Source organism: Anas acuta, chromosome 19 (genome assembly GCF_963932015.1).
Source record: "Anas acuta chromosome 19, bAnaAcu1.1, whole genome shotgun sequence".
NCBI classification, from domain to species: domain Eukaryota; kingdom Metazoa; phylum Chordata; class Aves; order Anseriformes; family Anatidae; genus Anas; species Anas acuta.
The window spans coordinates 8,988,872-9,007,073 of record NC_088997.1 but is presented as its reverse complement, the minus strand read 5'-3'; the positions used below and the strand labels follow the sequence as shown (position 1 = coordinate 9,007,073).

Genomic DNA, 18,202 nt, shown 5'->3' with positions numbered 1-18,202 from the left:
CATTGTCTGGATTGATGAACAAAAAACACTCAAGCAAGGCTGCATCAGCAGTTACTCCAGTGAAGGAACAGTACCAACGAGATGTTTCATTCTCTGATCTCCATACAAAAGAAAGTGTTTTCTTTAGAAAAGCAGTTGTGAGATTACTAGGCAAGAGTTAATCTCCTAATTAACTGCACAGTATCTCAAGTTTTTTCCTTTATATTACTGAATATAAGGTTAGGGCAGAGAAATGCTTTTCTGCATTAATGACATCTGGTACCAGCAATTTGCAGTTATTTTGACTGGTACAGTACTTAAATTACTAACAACACACACACAAAACTCAGTGGGCTAATAGCATTCTGTGGCAGCAAGGAACATACTTTGTCAAGATCATATTTCCACAGGACCAGATTAATCTAATTACATTTTATTTTATTTATTTTTAGAAAATGGCACTGACAGACATGCATGGCAAATAATTCACTTATAAATTACTCCCACTCCTGCTGTAGATGTTATCAGCTCCAAAAAGCCACTTAGAACTATGTGAATTCACTGTCACTCTCAATCATTGTATACGAAAATGTGTGCAAAATTTTGTCGAAATAATACCCATCTTTTGCAAATACCATGTGTCTGGTATTTGCTGAAAGGCTGCAGACTGGGCAGGAAGCAAGCAGCATTTGCTGTAACAAATGTCGATGCTGATTCTTGGCAAGACACCCCTTCCACTGATACGCATTTTTAAGAAACATCATGGATCTGCATCATCAGGAACAGCATCTACGTGAACTTAGTTTGAACTTGTTTGAAAGAAATGTGAAAAAGCCATGACTTTATTGTAGAAGCACCTAGAGACATGGGCCCTGGTTGAAAACAAGCACCTGGAACTTGCAGGGGAGCCCCCAGCACTGGTTGCCTTGTGTTTTTCAGCCTGGGACTGGGACTCACCCCAGCCCACAACCTCCATCCAAGCTCAAGCCCAGGCCTTCGGCCCCAGCCCAAAGTGTCCTCGGCGTGCCCGTCCCAGCTCTGTCCCCAAGGTGATGTTTGGATTTCCTGGACTGCCCTCAGACCTGGCTGTTGCCCTCACTTCCCAGCTCTGTGGGGCTGTCCCATCAGTGGTGCTGCTCTCTGTTCTGCACTGTGAGCGCCCCTGGCTCCGGCCTTGCCCTGCTCTTGTGCCCTCCGACATGGGAACTCTTCTTCCACAGCTCGGCGATGCCGAAAAGCACTGCCCACTGCGGGCTGCCATGTGAGGAGGCAGCTCACAAGGTAGGCTTTGTTTAGCCTGCAGTTAGACAAAAGAGTGTTTTAAGCAATTAACTTCATGCAGGAACACAGTATGTGTGAGCCTCTCTTTAAATCTGGTTAAGAAACATTAAAAAAAAAAAAAAAAGAGAGAGGAAGAAAGGGCAAACAGACACAAACATACCACACGGCTGTATGCACCTTCAAAGAAGGAACCTAGTGTCATTTTCACAGAATCCTGAGAATCCCATAGAATATCTTGAGTTGGAAGGAACCCACAAGGACCATTGAGTCCAACCCCTGGCTCCACTCAGGACTACCCAAAACTCAGACCATGTGGCTGAGAGCCTTGTCCAAACGCTCCTTGAACTCTGGCAGGCTCAGTGCTGTGACCACATCCCTGGGCAGCCTGTCCCAGTGCCCAACCACCTCTGGGTGCAGAACTTTTCCCTAACACCAGCCTGACCCTCCCCTGTCCCAGCTCCATGCCATTTCCTCAGGTTTTGTCACTGTCCCCAGAGGCAGAGCTCTGTGCTTGATCCCTGAGCTCCCCCATTCTTCCATGTCATTTCTTTGTCCTTTTCCTGTTCCCTGGGTTCTCTCCATAGCATTTTTAAAAAGGAAAACTCCTTTTCCCTCCTCAGCCCTGCCTTAAGTGCCTATGTTCAGATTTGTGCCGTACCTCTGGTCTAAGCTTGTTTTATATTGCTAAATTAGCACTTGAAAGGCTCCAGCAGGTGAACTGACAATACCTCATGACAGCTCCTTCCTGCTATCACACCAAATTTCTGTATTATTAATGCTGCAGACACCTCCACTTCAAAGAATTCTATGATGCTTCAAGGAACAGAGTCTCATGTATACACCAGAAGTACTTTCATGATGATTTATACATAGTTCAGCAATATTAACTGGAAGGTGCTTCCTAATGTTCAGGTCACATTCATTTGGCAATCAGATTTCAGCAGAGAAAAAAAACTCTTACCACGTGTAAAACTGCTAGTTAGGTTCCATCATCCAGCCTGTTCTTTTGGGTAGTAGCAAAGCAGAATCAATACAAAACTCAAGAGAAAAACTTGAGCAAATTGAAGTTCAGCGAGGTAACAAGCACGGCACTTCCTGGGCTGTATTTTGCATTCATCAAACCAGTGCAGGCCAGCAGTGAGGAACAGCCCAGTGAGCAAAACTGGAAGTTACCAATATTACCACCATACAGCAGAAGTTAAAATTCAACCCCAGCTCAACAACACAACCCTCCTGGAAGGGGGGAAGAAAAAAAAAAAAAAAAAAGGAAAAAATAAGATGTTAGAAACCATTCAATATTTTATTATCTAATCAGTATTTTCTGCGTTTGACTACAGGATTTTAATGTGGGAAATTAGAGTTACATATGATAAAGCTGGATGAATTCCTATGATCCCTTATAGAACAGAGATTCACAATCACATCTCATATCCTGTGTTTTACTCTTATGTTGAAAAAAATCAAGGGTAATGCTTAGAGAGCTTAATCCCTTCTTGTACAAGTCACTCGGTGATTCAGAGGAAGCCAAGTTGGAGATTCACATATGATGAACACAATTATCTTCGATTCCTCCAACAGTTCCGTAGTCTGAGATCATTCATCTCACTCTACATTGCCCAACTGTTATGATATCATATTATTAAGAATATTTTGCCAACATAAAATAATGAGAGGAAACAAGAGTTCCTCTGAGAAACACAAATTCAGACATCTAATTTAATGACAGAGCCCTCAGATCTGTAGGAAGTAAAGGTTCTCCTCACCTGGAAACACAGCACGCAGTAACTAACAGTGACATCTAACCCGTAGTGCTGTTTTTATTAGTAGTAGACCGCCCCCTCCTTTACAGCGAAAGGAAAGATTTCTCACCACGCACAGAAGAATGACTGGCCTGCTTTACCCCAGCAAGCCAGCACAGCCAGCAGGGAAGTGCATCTTCTGAGTGGAAGTGCTTGGTTCTCTTCTCAAAGCCCCCATATTATACAGCTGTCCCTCCACTTTGCTAAGAGAAAACAAGGAGAAAAATAAAGCTTTGGAAATATTTTATAATATTTATCCCTTTCCACTGACATATTGAATAAAATAAATTCTTTTCAGGCTTCAACTCCACTGCCTGATCACTTATCTCACTTACTTTCCTCTTCACGTAAGGTAAGTAAATACCAGTATTTCTGAGCTGCTTCAGAAACCTGAAGTTCTTGTTCTGGAAGTGAAGGTTACAATCACAAACTTCAATACTACATACTACATTTATGTCAACAAATTAATTCTATACTCTGCTGCAGCACGAATTACCCCACTCAAGCAAGTCCTGCAGGTGAGCCTCCTACCTCCAGATAAATACCAGCCCTCTCTCTTTGCAGCTCTCTGTCTGCAGTTCCCTGACACAAGTAGCCGCAACTCACCAAGCTCCAGTGCAAGTAAAATGCATTTTATTGCCATTTCTTCACCTGAACCAAGCCAGAAGCAACACCGATGTCACAGAAACACATGCAGCCCGTCTAAAGCATTACCTCTGACCAGGTGGGTTCTCTCCAGCCTAAAGCAGGCCTTGGAAGTAACTTGCTTCCAGTCTCATATTTGCACCAGGGCACCTGCAGGTTTCAATAGGCAAGTTATGGTCTTTGCTGTAGTTTTAAACTTAAGTATATATATAGATATAGATATAGGTATATACACACATACAGACATTCCGCAGATTAGACTACAAAGAAATGTACACATAAAATTGAGAACAAGTATCAAGCCCATTCACAGCTACCTGTTACAGGTTTTTCTGGGCCAGCAAGCACAGTGCTCATCACAACTGCTGTAAAACACTGAAACGGCTCCACTGCTGCTCCACGAGCTGCCCAGCAAACCTCCCTTACTTCACACCTTGCTGCTAGAGACACGCTGCTGCTGCTGCTCCCTCCTCCCCCTCAGGTGTACCCATGCAGCCCTCCCCTCCCCTCTGGGCTGGCTCTGGCACCTGTCTCATCTCCCAGGAAGCCAGTTCAGCTCCTGAACCCAACAGAAAACCAACCCGGCTTTGCTGAGATTTATTCCACTCTAGACAGGCTGATTTGGTAGTCAGAAGATCTGACACAAGCACGCACACAAGAGAGAGCCAGAATGGGACCACCTTTTCCAGCAGGAAATTAATTCAGCCCATCCTTTGGCATCTTGCCCTGGCTTGATACCTTATTATGGACTTACAGTTCAGCCAAAATAGATGTTGATGCTTAGGCATATTAAAAAAAATCCAACGTCCCCACACAGCAACAAACAAAAGCTAAGCACATACTGACAGGTTGCAGCTGTGCACATCAGCATTCTCCAGAATGAGGTGTAAATTAGAAGGGAAGCGCTTGTTAATACATCTACCTATGAAAGCTCTTAAGTACCTTCTCTGAATTTCACTACAATTAGCCAGTCATTGTATGGGACAGTGTTCATTACCAACTCTTCTGCTCAGTGGTATAATTTCTGTCCCCGTTAGGGACACTCCTTGCTGGGTAGCCAAGGAAGGCCAGGAAACGCCGTGCTGGCTCCTGGGCTCTGTGCCAGTCCCATCGCCAGGGCCAGGTCAGAAATTACATAATCAGGTGGAGTACTGAGCATTCATCAACAGCTACGATTTGGGGGAAGAATGGAGGCAAAAAGTAGCAAATATTAAGCTACAAAGCCAAAAAGCTATGAAGTTACAACAGGTAGCCTAGCCAGTCACAAAGCCAAGCAGCACTGCTTCTATGTATAGAGCTCTTCATCACTTCATTTACAAGCCGCCATCCTCCTAGGACTATGTGACACCAGCGTAACAGTAACATTAGTAAGAGCAACAACAATAATAATAAAAACAAGTTTGCAATTTAATCATCTTAAATTTCTGAACATCAGATTTTATTCTTTTACACAGGGAAGACAAACTATTACAAATTTGAAGTACGTCCTGTAATTACAACTCGCCAGCTAAGCTCCACAGCAGTTCCGAGGCTGAAAAAGGAGCAGAAATGTTTTCAGCATTAAGTGAGATGTGCTTACTACAGCCAGTTAACTGCACCTCTTGCTTTAATTAAAGCAGAGCAACAAAATGCAAAAAGTTGCCAAAAAAAAAAAAAAAAAGCATCTCATTTACAGGAGTTTGCAGGTCTAATAACTAGATTACCTCCAGCATTTGAGCAACACATTTAATAATGTTCTCTTCAGAGGGAAAAAAAAACCTTCCTATGGAAGTTAAAGACTGCCCATTCAGAAACACTGGCCACACCAGAATTGTACCAGCTAGCTGAATTTTTACATATAAACATTTCAGTGACATTGTAAAAGCATCATTTTTCTTTTCTAACTATGCACACAAATTATTCATATTCTTACATAACAGCCAGCTCACTGCATTCATAACGCAGCCTGCCAAGATGGCTCACTTTTATAAAGATATAGAACAAAAGAGAACAATAGTACATAATTGCTTTACAAATGGCTTTATAGAGTAATTATATCATTAGTCCTGAGTGGTTCCAGCTTCCAAGTGTTCTGCCACTAATCTTTTGAATACATTTTTGTCAGGAACTAAGTGGATATCACTGGGGAAAAAACTTGCACAGTGCAGAGCATACGACTTCACTTGGTTCCACTCAGCTCACTGAAAAGGAGTCATTTTCTATCCCCACTGCCCTTGAGACAGCCAAAGGAGAAACACCTGACAGCTGCTTCTGCGTACCAGCTCCATAGTAACTCCACTCCCAAAGCTTCCTACCTTGAGTTTTATCTGTCTTCCTGCAGTCATCTGCGGGCAGAGGACCCCTGACAGCCCGCCTACAACCAGCGCTGACATCCTCAGAAGGTCGGGAGGACACAGGGACCAAAACTTCTTTAGGGACCTGGACGTAGCCCAGGTCCCCCACTGACAGCTTGCACAGACTGCACCATCCCTGCAGAACGCATGTCCTCATCTCCTCGCATCTTCAGCTCCGCCTTTGACTTCAATTTCTGGATGAGATCATCTGCAACTGCGTTAGCGTGTACCAGAAGGTACAGGCACTGTACTCAACACTTCTGCAGCTACTACCTGCAGGTCATCTGCAACATCCACTCAAATGCCTCAGACTGGTCAAGGACAGTGGATTTGAAGTCAGTTCAACACTTGCTCCCTCCAAGACCACTCTTCCCAACAGTGCTAGCTGCAAAGCAATGCACTGACCCACGTTATTTCAACTTCTCAGTGCCCTTGTCCTTTTTTCAACAAAATCTTTTCAGATTGGTATCTTGCAGGAAGGAGTCCCTAGTTAGCTCATTGGGGCAGATGCAGTGCTGCTAATCCTGCTTCGGACTTACAACATGCTCCAGTTTCCCCTGCTTTGGTTTCCTTCCACACGTGGAATCCCTCAGCCGAATCTCTGTACCGGCTACCCTCTTTTGTAGCATGTAGACAGGACAAGAATAAACACATTACTGAAGTACCGTAGGTGCTGTTACTGTGTGCAATTACATAGGCAAGTCATCCCAGCACTGAAAGCAAAGCGTTCAAATTCCCTTGCAATTATTCAGTGCACAGACAAGAACTACTGCAGAATCCAGTCCTATCCCCCGAAGCTGTCTCTGTCAGAGATAACCCGGGTCCTACCTCATTTCAACATAAGAGCCATATTAATCATGTGCAGCTTACCGTGACATAACAGCCAAACTTAATAATAAGCTGCATTTTGTAATCTACAAAAATTTGTAGGCTACACACTACCCAGCAAAATATGAATTGTCTGCCTTAAAAAAAAAAAAGCATCATTTGCATACAAATAATTGTGAACACATATCACAGAACCACAGATAGCAGAGAAGAGTTGGGGGGAGGGACCCCTGCGGATTGCCCAGCACCCCCCCTTCCCGAGCAGCACCACCAGAGCCAGCTGCCCAGGACCAGGTCCAGCCAGGCTGGATGGTCTCCAAGCACCCATCCTTGTCTCCCCAGCACTGGGCAGAGGGGATGATCACCTCCTTCAGCCTGCTGGCTGTGCTCCTGGAGCCTAGGATGCACTGGCCTTCTCTGCTAGCTCACGTTCAACTTCTGGTCCATCACGACCCCTCAGGCCATTTCTGCCAAGCTATTTTGCAGCCCACCAGTCCCCAGCCCGCAGAGCACATCGGGCTGTTCCTCCCCCAGGGGCAGGACTCTGCACTTCCCTTTGCTGAACTTGGTAAAGTTCCTTTGGCCCAGTTCTCTAACTGGTTGATGTCCCTCTGAATGGGAGCACAACCACGCGGTGCACCGACCCACCACCTAGGTCACTAATGAAGATTGCACTAATGGATTGCACCACTACCGTATGACCCTGCTGCCACCTCTTCCACGTCTTTTTATGCTGTGTCAGGAGCTCTGTGCTCCTCCATGCAGACCTCCACTCACCTGCTCTTCATTTCCTGCCCATCCACTTGGCCCACTCTTGACTGTGGAGGAGACTCTCCTTGAGCAATAACCAAGCAGGTCCACAAACAGGCCAAACTCTGCTCCCGTGAAGCTCTAGGCTGTGATTCTACTATTTGCCTTGTCCCTTTCCTTTAGGATCCTGAACTCCACCATATCAAGGCCACTGTCTCCAAGGATGTCTCTGAACACACACACCCAACCAGTTCTTTGTCTGTAAGTACGAGGCCCAGCAGAGCACCTGTCCTTGTTCTTTCCCTGACCACCTCTGCTTGGGAGTTTTCATCACTTCAGAAGCCTCCTGCATGACTTGTGCCCAGCTGGGTTGTCCCCTTCCAGGGGACACTGGCATGGCTACAGCTCCTGATGAGGAGCAGGGCATGCAAACATCAGGCTTCTGCCACTCATATAAAGGCCTCACGTATTTCTTCTTCCTAATCAGGCAGTCTGTACCAGACACTGTCCACAACACCACCTGCACTGCCTGGTGATGCTGACCCCAAAACTCTCCCCTGGCTCCTCACCCTCCTCAAGGTAGAGCCCGACGCCCTCCTGCTGCTTCCTCACAGACAGGGCAACTCTTCCTCACCCCCGGCCTGTCCCTCCCCAGGGCTCACATCCTCTGCTGCAGTGCTCCAGCTGTGAGCATCCCACCACATCCCGTGATCCTGGTGGGACCACAGACCTCTAACTGCCCTGTGCCACGTGCCTTTGGGTATGGACTCTTCAGATGGGCACCGAGTGTGCTCACATACCAGAAAGAGTGAGAGTGCCTCCCCCCATCCTGCTGCCCTCTCGGCAACTCTATTTCTCTATTAAAGTCATTTTCACAGCAATTAAATCAGATCCCTGGGGTACCTCTCGCTCAATCACTTTGATCACAAGCTAAAAAATACCTCACGTGCACTGCTTAATCCAGCTTGTACCTGACAGGTATGAAAAGAGCCATTATATTGTCACATTCAATCCTCTGAAGCCATTAATGCTGCACAACATGAGTGACTGTGTCACAAGCTTAGTAAGGGACGGGGGGGAGCACAGGAAGGCAAGGAAACACTTCGGGAAGAGAGGAGCTGAACACTGCCTGCACAGCCCCAGACAATCTCCAGACCTGCAGAACAACTAATCACTCGGGTCACAGACCTAACAGGGATTTGATTCCAGCAAACTTGATTGTTTTGCAGACAAAGTGCTTTTACAATGCCGTAATTAAAGACACCTGAGCAGTCTCTGGAAATGTCCTAGTGTTGCAGTTGGTTCCCCACCCACTGTGAACACCAGCACAAGCTCTGTTATGCCTGGCCTTGCCAGGAGCATGACAGCTACCACGTTACCCTGAAGGTGTACGTCCCCTGGTGCTTGTCCAGAGGGAAGGGGACCAGGTGAAAGCCAAGCAATAACCCACTCAGCGGTTACAATTAATAGCATTTACCACTTGCTGAGAATTTTACATTTCTTCAATGTTTTCAAAACATTAATTACTAAGTCAGGGGAAAAATAAATAAAGTGTCATTGCATTTTGTAGAACAACCAGTATGCTGTGATGTACTAATTACCGCGGGCACTGCTCTTAGATCTGCTGCTACCCGGCCCCTTCCGTCTGTGCAGCCGGGGCGCTGCGTGTGCCTGCAGACCCTTCGTGGCACCAAGGGCATGGAGCATTTGCAGATTGTTTTTTTTCCAGTCTGCTTCTTCCCAACCTCAGTTGCCAAATAAGGATTAATGTACAACAGGAACAGCGAGTTAACAACCAAACTTTTTAATTTTTTTTTTAAGATAGGCTTGGGTAAATTTAGAACGAAGCTTCCTGGGACTGTGCACTTCTCAGAGTGTCACGTACTGTAACCACCCAACATCCACAGAAAGCTTTCAAAACCAATGAGATCTGTAGCTCTTTCCACCTCAAAAGGCTACACCAAAAATCAATGACAACATCTGAATAATCACTATTCCAAAACTGGAAGCCCACTGTTACAGTAAAAATTGGGATGTAAAAACTGGTATGAAAATTTTTCAAACTTTTTTTTTTTTTAATCATCAAGTAGATAAACTCAGTTTACCTCCTGTTACAAGTGCTGTTTCCTCGTGAAGCTGCTATGAGATCTCATTTTCTTGGGCTGTGTCTGTTATGACTGTTATAACCCCAGGAAGAAGAGCAAAAAAATAAATCAATTTAAACAACAAGAAAAAATGGCATCTACTGCAAAACTTAGCGGTCCAAGTTCCCAAGGAGCTTCACCTAAATTCAGGTAGCACCTGGAATATAATTAAAATGCAATACTTAAAATAGGAAAAGGAGTTCCCACCCACAGCTCCACACCACGGACTTCTCAATGAGGTGGAAGCTCTGAAACCAAACTGCTGTTGCTGTTGTGCCTGTTAGCAGTGTCTGAATACTTCATAAATACTTCCCTAGTGCATCAGGACAGAAGCAAGAACGCTTGCTATCCCTTCCGTCTAAAGTCTTAATCTTTGTCCTCAGGAACCTTCAAAACAATTTGTTTCTGAGCTTAAGATGAGGGCATGGTTTACTTTCATAATGGTCACTTTACTATACGTGCTGAATTTGAAAATCCAATTAAAAATCCAATACTTTAAGCTTATTCTCATTAGGTTTCAGCCTATCTGACAATCTGAGGAATGTGAAACTCTAGACTGACATTTAAAGACAGAAAGAGAATTGGTTTAACTTAAGAAGTCACTTCAGAGACTTATGTCTGGCTCCTGTTTTTAAGGATTAAGCGGGTTGAGTATTTCAGTGCCTCATTTTGTATAAGCCTGGCCAAGCCTGAATTCTAACTTTACCATTTTATTAATTCTTTAAGAAAAAGTTTTGGCAAAACTGACAAGCAATAGCTACTTCTGCTCCATTTAACCTGAGGACATGAAGGCAGAATCATGACGCCATTAGGACTGTATGAACACCAAGTTTAATTCCCTGGCTCATGAGGTTCTTGGGAAGAAACCACATGTCAGTTCTCAAAAGTACTTGAGGCTTAACTGAAATAGGAAGCCTTTAATATTTCAGGACATTTCAATAAAGATGCAGAAAGAAACGTGGAGGGAGGTTAGAAGTTACTGCAGCTTAAGAATTCCACATCCCTTCTGGTGCCTAGCTACTTTACGATCCTTGCTCTACATTTCTATTCTGCCAGCAGTGACGTGAGGATGTCAGCTTTTCCCATTCCTGATGTGTTTGTGATGATGAAGTGCAAAGTGATTGGATATTAGAGTGATGGAACATGAGTGCCCAAAACATTGAAAAAAATAATACACAGCATAGTTCTCAGCAGAGCACCTAGAAAGTGAGCTGCTTTATACGAACAGAAGAGACTGCCCCACAGCATCATCTCTGACCCAATGGGTGTGTTACTGTTGCAGTACTGTTGCCTCCACCGAGCCCTCCGGGAGTACACCCACAGCAGCACTCGGCCCCCTCAGGCCGAGCAGCACGCTGAGTGCCGCAGCTGGGAAGCTGGGAGAGCTTCCCAGACGAAGCCCTCTCCTGTCTCTTTATAACCACATGGCCCAGAAGCCCACATCACTCGCTGCCCCTCACGCCTCACTTCAGCTATCACGGGGGCCCTGCATTAAGTTAACGGTGACACAGTTGAGCAAGGGCATGCTTGAAGCAGGGGGTATTAGCAACAGGACACTGAACTCCCATCCGGCTCTAGCCGCAGGTCAGCGCTGTCAAAAGATGCCGAGATGACTGAAAAGCTGACTGCTGCAGCTTCCACTAGCAAGAGAGCAAATCAGAGCATCGCTTTGCACCAGGAACTCCTGAATGAGGACAGGAATGCCATCTACTTCTCTAGAGAGCTTTTCACACAGCCCAGCAAGGCTCCACTGACAGCTGAATCTGCCAGGGCACAACCAGGAAAGGGCTACTCATGCCTCTGCCTCATTTCTTACCCTCTCTCCCTAAGCATCTGCTACCCAGCACTCTCTAAAAGATCCTGGCTCTTCTGTCCGACCTGACGCAGACATTTGCATGTTCCAGACAAGCTTCAAGAGGAGAGGGCTGAACAATTTACAACTGCAAAGAGTACAAAAGGACAAATCAGATTGCACCCAATACTTTTACTCTGCATCAGACAAAATCTCTTTATGTACGATCCAACAGAAAACCGCACTTCAAGCTGTTCACAACGGAAACTCTCGTAAAATCTCTTTCAATATCTTGTCAAAATCAGCATGCTCCGTGACTAGATGACTGTCAGGGTGATCTATAGCCCCTAGCTAGCACTGTAATATAAGCTAAATTGCCTGAGTCACAAGCAATGATAGAGTCATTCTACAGGAAATTGGAAATCAATTCTTGTCATCACTGTACGTAACTCCTTTATCAGAGTTCCAGTTCACCAGTGTAATGCGAAGGAAAGAGCCTGGGAACTGACAATCGTGACAAGTTGAACAGTCACACACAAATGTATGAAGTGCAGAAGTCCTGTGTCTGGAATAGCATTTTCCATACGGAACATGGCAGGTATAAGCAGCCTGACTGGGCAAAATATTGAAGGTTAATGGTGGTCATACACGTGCAAGCAGAAAAAGCTCGAGGTGTGTTGCATTGTGTTACATTAGAGGGATGTACATACCTGGGGTTTCAGCCTGAAAATGGAGGCTCTAGCCAGTAGAGTGTTCTCTGTGCAGTGAGTCCTACTGGGAAAGAAGGGACAAGCTTCTGCTAAACAGCTTGTGAGGTGCATGTGTGATTAAGAAAGGCAGGGCAGCAACAACAGTGCCTGCAAGCACTTATTCACAAGCTTATGATTCACAGCACTTTTTTTTTTTTTCTTTTTTTAAATCAGGACACAGTTAATAGAATCAACTGGTTAAATCAGCTTTTGTTTCTAAGGAGATCTTAGAACTAAGGGAGAAGCCACTCCTTTGATTCTGAAAGGTAGGAGGAAAAAAGAACCCAACATGGTGCTATTCTGAGAGCATGCAATCACCTTTCTGGCAATGATGTTACCCTATGTATGTGTTGTTATATCTGTTTTTATTTAGACTAACCATCTAAGCTCACTAAAATAAGTACAAAATTTCTCTGAAAATATATGCAATTTAAGAAAACTCTCCTTGGAACAAACAAAACACTTCTTATTTCTCCTTTCTGAACTGTCCTGAAAGAAAGCAAACTCACCAAGCTTCCAGCTATGCACAGCAAAACCACAGCCACTTCACAGAAACCCAGAGGAGGTTTCTCCACACAAACTCACTTGCAATTACTTAATACTGAAAACTGGGGATGTGGGAACACGAAGAGCACATGCAGAGGCCAGCACAGCATGTTTCTGAGCTTAATGCAGAAATCTTAACCAAAACTAAGTACTCCTACCAAAACACAATCTAACATAAAATCTAATACAAGGTGCTCCATGTAAAGCATACAAAAAGGTTCTTCCTTACTCTCTGGCCTATTACAGAAAAAGTAGTTCTTTCACAAACCAAATGCAGTAGGACAAACACTGAGGATCCCTCTCCACAGGAGCCCAAGGGCAGCACTCTTCCATTAAGCGGAGCACAGCCCACGGAGCAAACAACCCAGCCACAGCAGCCACCCACCCACCCGCCACAATAACGAGCAAAGCTTGGAACACGCTACAAAGGGGTCTGCTCATGGCTCTGAGAGCTGGATCAGCACTGGCTGCAACAATGTCTGGCATTAGTCAGGCAAACGCTGAGCCAAGGGGTATCAGGAAACGACTGAGAAACTAAATGCCATCATCTTGTGTTAATTAGCTGAAGTTAGTTTACATAAGCCACCGATCTTTTTATCCTCACTGCCCTACAAATCTAAGCACGATATTGTTTATATTCTTATAACTACATCTGAACAAAAACTCATTCATACCCAACTTTTGAAGTGTATGAATACTTTTCAGCTCTTCTGCTCCATCATTCAGAAATATGGTTGTTCCATGCTCGTTTTCATTTCTTTATGTAGAGGGTAGTTAGGAAAGGAATGCATGTTTTGTGGCAGAATAGTTGCAAAATCTACATTTTTTTAAAAAAAGAAAAATCCACCATTTCTTGCCTTTTGGTTTTTGTTGTTTTAAAACAAGCTGAAATCCACAATATCCCAGAAAGACACTCATTTCTACTCCAAAAGTCTTACTTGAGATTAAACACACTATCTACCCTTAATGATATGCCATTATTCATTAAGCTATTAAAAATTAATCTGGTAGATAGAAATTTGGTCAGATGTTTGTTTGTTTAACATCATTAAGCAGTTTTGAACCCATGAACCAAAGGAAAGAGGCTTTTAATTAAGGGATGCCGAATAAGAAGAGCACGGAAGCGTAACATTTAATTTTCAGAGTCTAGTTACATAACATGTATTCCTTGGTGGCAGAGCCAGCATCAGAAGTTCCTGCCCCACTCCACCTCTCCCTTCTTGTTCCCATTAAAATGCTGTGATGTTGTGATACGAGTTCATCACTGCATTAACCCAGGGTATCATTCGCCATCCCTGCAAAAGCGTTGGAATTCTTTTAAATGCTTCTAGGACAGCCTCAAAAGCATCCCGCTGCGAGGGCAGAAAACACTGGCCTGGAAACAGAAGCAACGTGATGTGCATAAAACATAACTCAGCAGTCAGCGTCCAGCCCGTACCACTGCACTAATACCGTCCTGGTTCCCTACAGGCTGGCACATGGCCCTAACAAATTAAGCCAATACAATGCAGCACTGGTTAAGAACAAGCTGCACTGATTTCTGGCTTCCTCAGGTTTACACAACAATACACTGGTTTTGAAAGAGCCAAGCCAAATCCACCCTGGTCCATTACCAGTGACACTCCCTGTTGAAGAAATACGGCCCGTCCTCTTCTCTGACAGTTCACACTTCTTTTGGTGGCCTTTGATTCAGTCTGGAAGTCCCAACAAAGACAGCAACTGTCACACAGACACACAACATTCATACCACCATGTACGGGTGGCCAGCTCAAACTGGAGATTTTTCATCAGCAGACATTTTGTTCTGGAGCTGCGCTCTTACACACACAGAAAGAATGTCCTCAGCTACCAAAAAGCACCACAAAAGAACCAGGAAGTGATGCCAACCATAAAGAGGTTCTGAAAAGTCCACGTGTGTCTGTAGGGAATGAAGGATTAGACGCATACAGCCCAAGTAGGCATAACTGCAGCGCTGTGAACAGCATTACTTACTGAATTTGCAGAGTCCTTCCAAGTCTGTGTCATCTCACAGCACAAAGTAAGGACGTCAACGGCCACCTAGTGTGAATCCGGAGCAGGAAGCCACCAGAGCACCAGCCAGTTGTACTGACTCAGCTGAGAGTCCCCGGCCCCACGAAGATCAGCCTCTCCCCACCGAGCAAGTGCAGCGGTTCTGCCGGCCAGCTGCTGGAGGCTCACAGCCATCTTACAACCAGGCAAAACGGTGCTGCTTGCTGGTGTGTGTATTGCAGACAGAAGGTACAAAATGATCCAAAAGCCTGTTAAAAACGAGGCAAGTAAGAGGGGGTTATCGCTTGTGAAAAAAATGAAAAAGGAGCCAGTGATGTTAATTACACCCACTGCTGGATCCAACATTCTCCCCTACTCTCCCTTTCCAAGCAGAGGTTTACTTTACAGCATCAGGTAGAAAACACGTGAGCAAACTGCCCAAGAAAAGTTGTGCAAGTCATGAATCTTCTCTACAACTGCCATCATAACCATGGGAAAATATTTTATAGCTGCAATAACCCCCTTTAAAGGAGATTACCAAAGTTAACAGCCATGATTGAAAAATAACTGGTCCCAGCTTTGTTTCAGCCCTTAATTTAGGCACTGTTTGTTAACTGCTAGTTATTGCTGAAGCACAGTCAATTTTGCTTGGTAAATCATTTTAAAGAGTGTTTCTCTATATATTAAAAAGCCCGAAAGAGAGGTTAGGAAAACCAATAAATTTTAAAGTATGGAAAGCTACAGAGGCAGAGAAATCTTTTATCAATGCACAGCATTGTAGTGAGACACATCCCGACATGAAAAAGTAATTTCCATGTTTACTGATGCATTGTGGATATTTGTTCAAAGCCTTTAACATAAGCTGTTAGTTACGCAGCACTGATTCATTTAAGTTCTGATGATTTCTCAAAGTTTTAATTAGTTCTGAGAAAATGTTTTATGTAGAAGTCACAAGTCACCGGGAAGTAGACCTCCCCTCCCTTCTTCCCGCATTTCAAAACCTCATGGGACAAGTCCTGCATATTACATTTGAGCAGAGAATAACAATACTCCTTAAACAGAAAGCTGCAGCACTTCCCCAGCTGCCACTCAGCACCCTGCATTTCTTTTAGCACCCAAAGTACTTTACAAAGCCAGCACATTTATCCACATTTTACAGATGAACAACGCAAGCTGCAGAAAAATTCACTAATTTCTTATGGACACGCAGCAGCGGCAGCACCAAGAAAAAGCAGCAGCAAAGGTTTTTGGAAAGTCAGGGCACCGTGCCCATGGTACGGAGGCCAGTGAGCCATGCAGGTGGGCTTGCAAGGCCCCTGCTGGGACCCACACCCCACAGCTCTGTCAGCATGGGACCACTGCCAGGCAGAAGCAGGCACGCTTGCGTTCACCTGGGCACCCCAGCAGCAACACCACCAGCACTGCTCGTTTGCTGCCGCCCTTTGTCTCTTCACACCCTCTGCTCAAACATCGGATACCAGCTGCGTGTTCAGGCCTGTGGCATGACCACAAAGCCCCAGCTGGTGGGAGCGCACGGTGCTCTCTGCAGTGCTGCGGCACAGAACCAGGCATGCCAACTCAGTCCTGACCCAAGTCCTAAGGATGGTGCTGAGAGCTGGTGTCCATGTGTGTGACCAGCTGAGATGGACTTTCTACACACTTCTGTCAGGTGTTTTCTAGTTCTTATTTTAGCTATGAAAGTAATTGGAGCGCACTCTTACAGCAACTCAGAAGATGACTTTCCTGAAAACTGCACCTACCAGACGAATTAAGCAGAGCAAAGCACTTTTCAATGTTACGAGGCCTAAATACCAAAGCATGTACAAAGTGTGCTTAATCTTCTATAAGACCTCTGACGTTTGAGTAACATCATCTCATTGTTCCTCCATTTGTTCTTGCATTTCCAGCTTCCACTTCCAGACTGTATTTAGGACTAGTGCGGCAGAAGGGAGAAAAACAGCTTATGTCTTGTCTGTAGTCTTGAGAGAGGGAAGCACCGGATCACCTGGCAAGAAATTCCAGTGCTGCAAGAATTCAATTTCTGCATCAGAATTAAGACACTGTAAATCTGAACAAGCGAGCACCCATTTTTTTGGATGTTAATCCAAGCTGAACTAAATCCCCGGGTTCTGCCGTTAAAGATGGCTCTTCTCATAATTCAGACTTTTTCACAGCTTGGAAACTTAATGATGCTAGAAAACTGAGCAGAGGAAGAATAAATCCCATGACAATTAGCACAAAAAGTGAATTAAAGGTTTCTTTATTAAATATCTTTAAAACTTTGTCTGAACACGTGCATCTTATGCCAGCCACAGCACAAATTACATACAAAGCACGTGCACGCTGCTACAGCACTGAATGTTATCAGCAGCCTCAATTCCTCGGATCAGGGCAGAACTCCTCGTCCACCATTCTCTCCTCCCAGCCCTGTGCAAAGTTTCTTCAGTCTTTGCTGCTGTTGTCGATCTGTCACGTCTTACTGTCTGGTACTGAAAGATATTACCAGTACAATTCTGGTTTTATTTAAATCACCTCCCCTGTAGGTTAATAGGTGATTCTTGGAAACTGCATTTCCAGTCACATACAGATCAGAGCAGGCACTTCTCTGGTCTCATTCATTTATTAGTATATATTGTACGCTTTTTCTTTATTTACCAGTGGCATACCTCTTTTATACAGTGATTTAAGGTATACCTCTAAACGGCTTATTTCCAAATGCAAGGCAAATAGTTACTTGCCGTGCAGCTGCTTGGAATCCACTTCCTTATAGAAGTTCTTTTCCAGTATGTGACAAACGGAATTCAAATTACAACAGGTAGAACAATCAATGTGATCATGGGGTTTAGCCTACCCTACAGTAACCATGTCAGTTCAGTCTTTGCTTGTAATTTTCCTATTTAAGAACCTGGCTTCCCTACGTCTTTCTAGAACAAGATGCTGAAATGCTCATAGCCTGTTACACCCAAGCTAAATCAGCATGACTGCAGACACATCTCAGCAGGCATCAGCCGCTGGTTCAGAAGTTTCCTGTGGGGTTTTACATTAAAGAAAACACTCGTTTCCGTCCGCAGCAAATCACTGCTATAACTTCCAGTATGGAATGACAGAAAACATGCATACATTGGTAGTGTTATTAAAAGAACAACATTCCCTAATGAAGATGTTGAGCATTACTGGCTTTGCTCTTTAGGCTCTTTTAGGATTGCTGTAGGGCTGATGATTGCACCTGCTATTCCTGGTGCTCCAGCAACCACAATGAGCTCCAGCTCTCAGTGAGGTTTCAACTCGTATTTCTGAAACCTCTTTGATTTCTATACAGATCTCACAAGCAATGTAAGAACATGAC

General features: G+C 44.5%; 1 long non-coding RNA gene across 2 annotated transcripts in view; it reads right to left on the bottom strand.

Annotated features, from left to right (window-relative positions):
- Positions 1–2,126: 2,126 nt before the first annotated feature.
- The window catches only part of LOC137842280 (uncharacterized), an 82,923-nt gene continuing 66,847 nt past the window's right edge, over positions 2,127–18,202 (bottom strand). The window contains exons 5-8 of one of the 2 annotated variants that reach the window (XR_011088997.1): positions 14,839–15,125; positions 3,774–3,854; positions 3,130–3,257; positions 2,127–2,493 (exon numbers count right to left, since the gene is read on the bottom strand). This is a non-coding gene — a long non-coding RNA (uncharacterized lncRNA). Of the gene's footprint in view, positions 2,494–3,129; positions 3,258–3,773; positions 3,855–13,711; positions 14,765–14,838; positions 15,126–18,202 lie in introns of those variants that run through there. The other variant, XR_011088999.1, reaches the window with a different exon arrangement.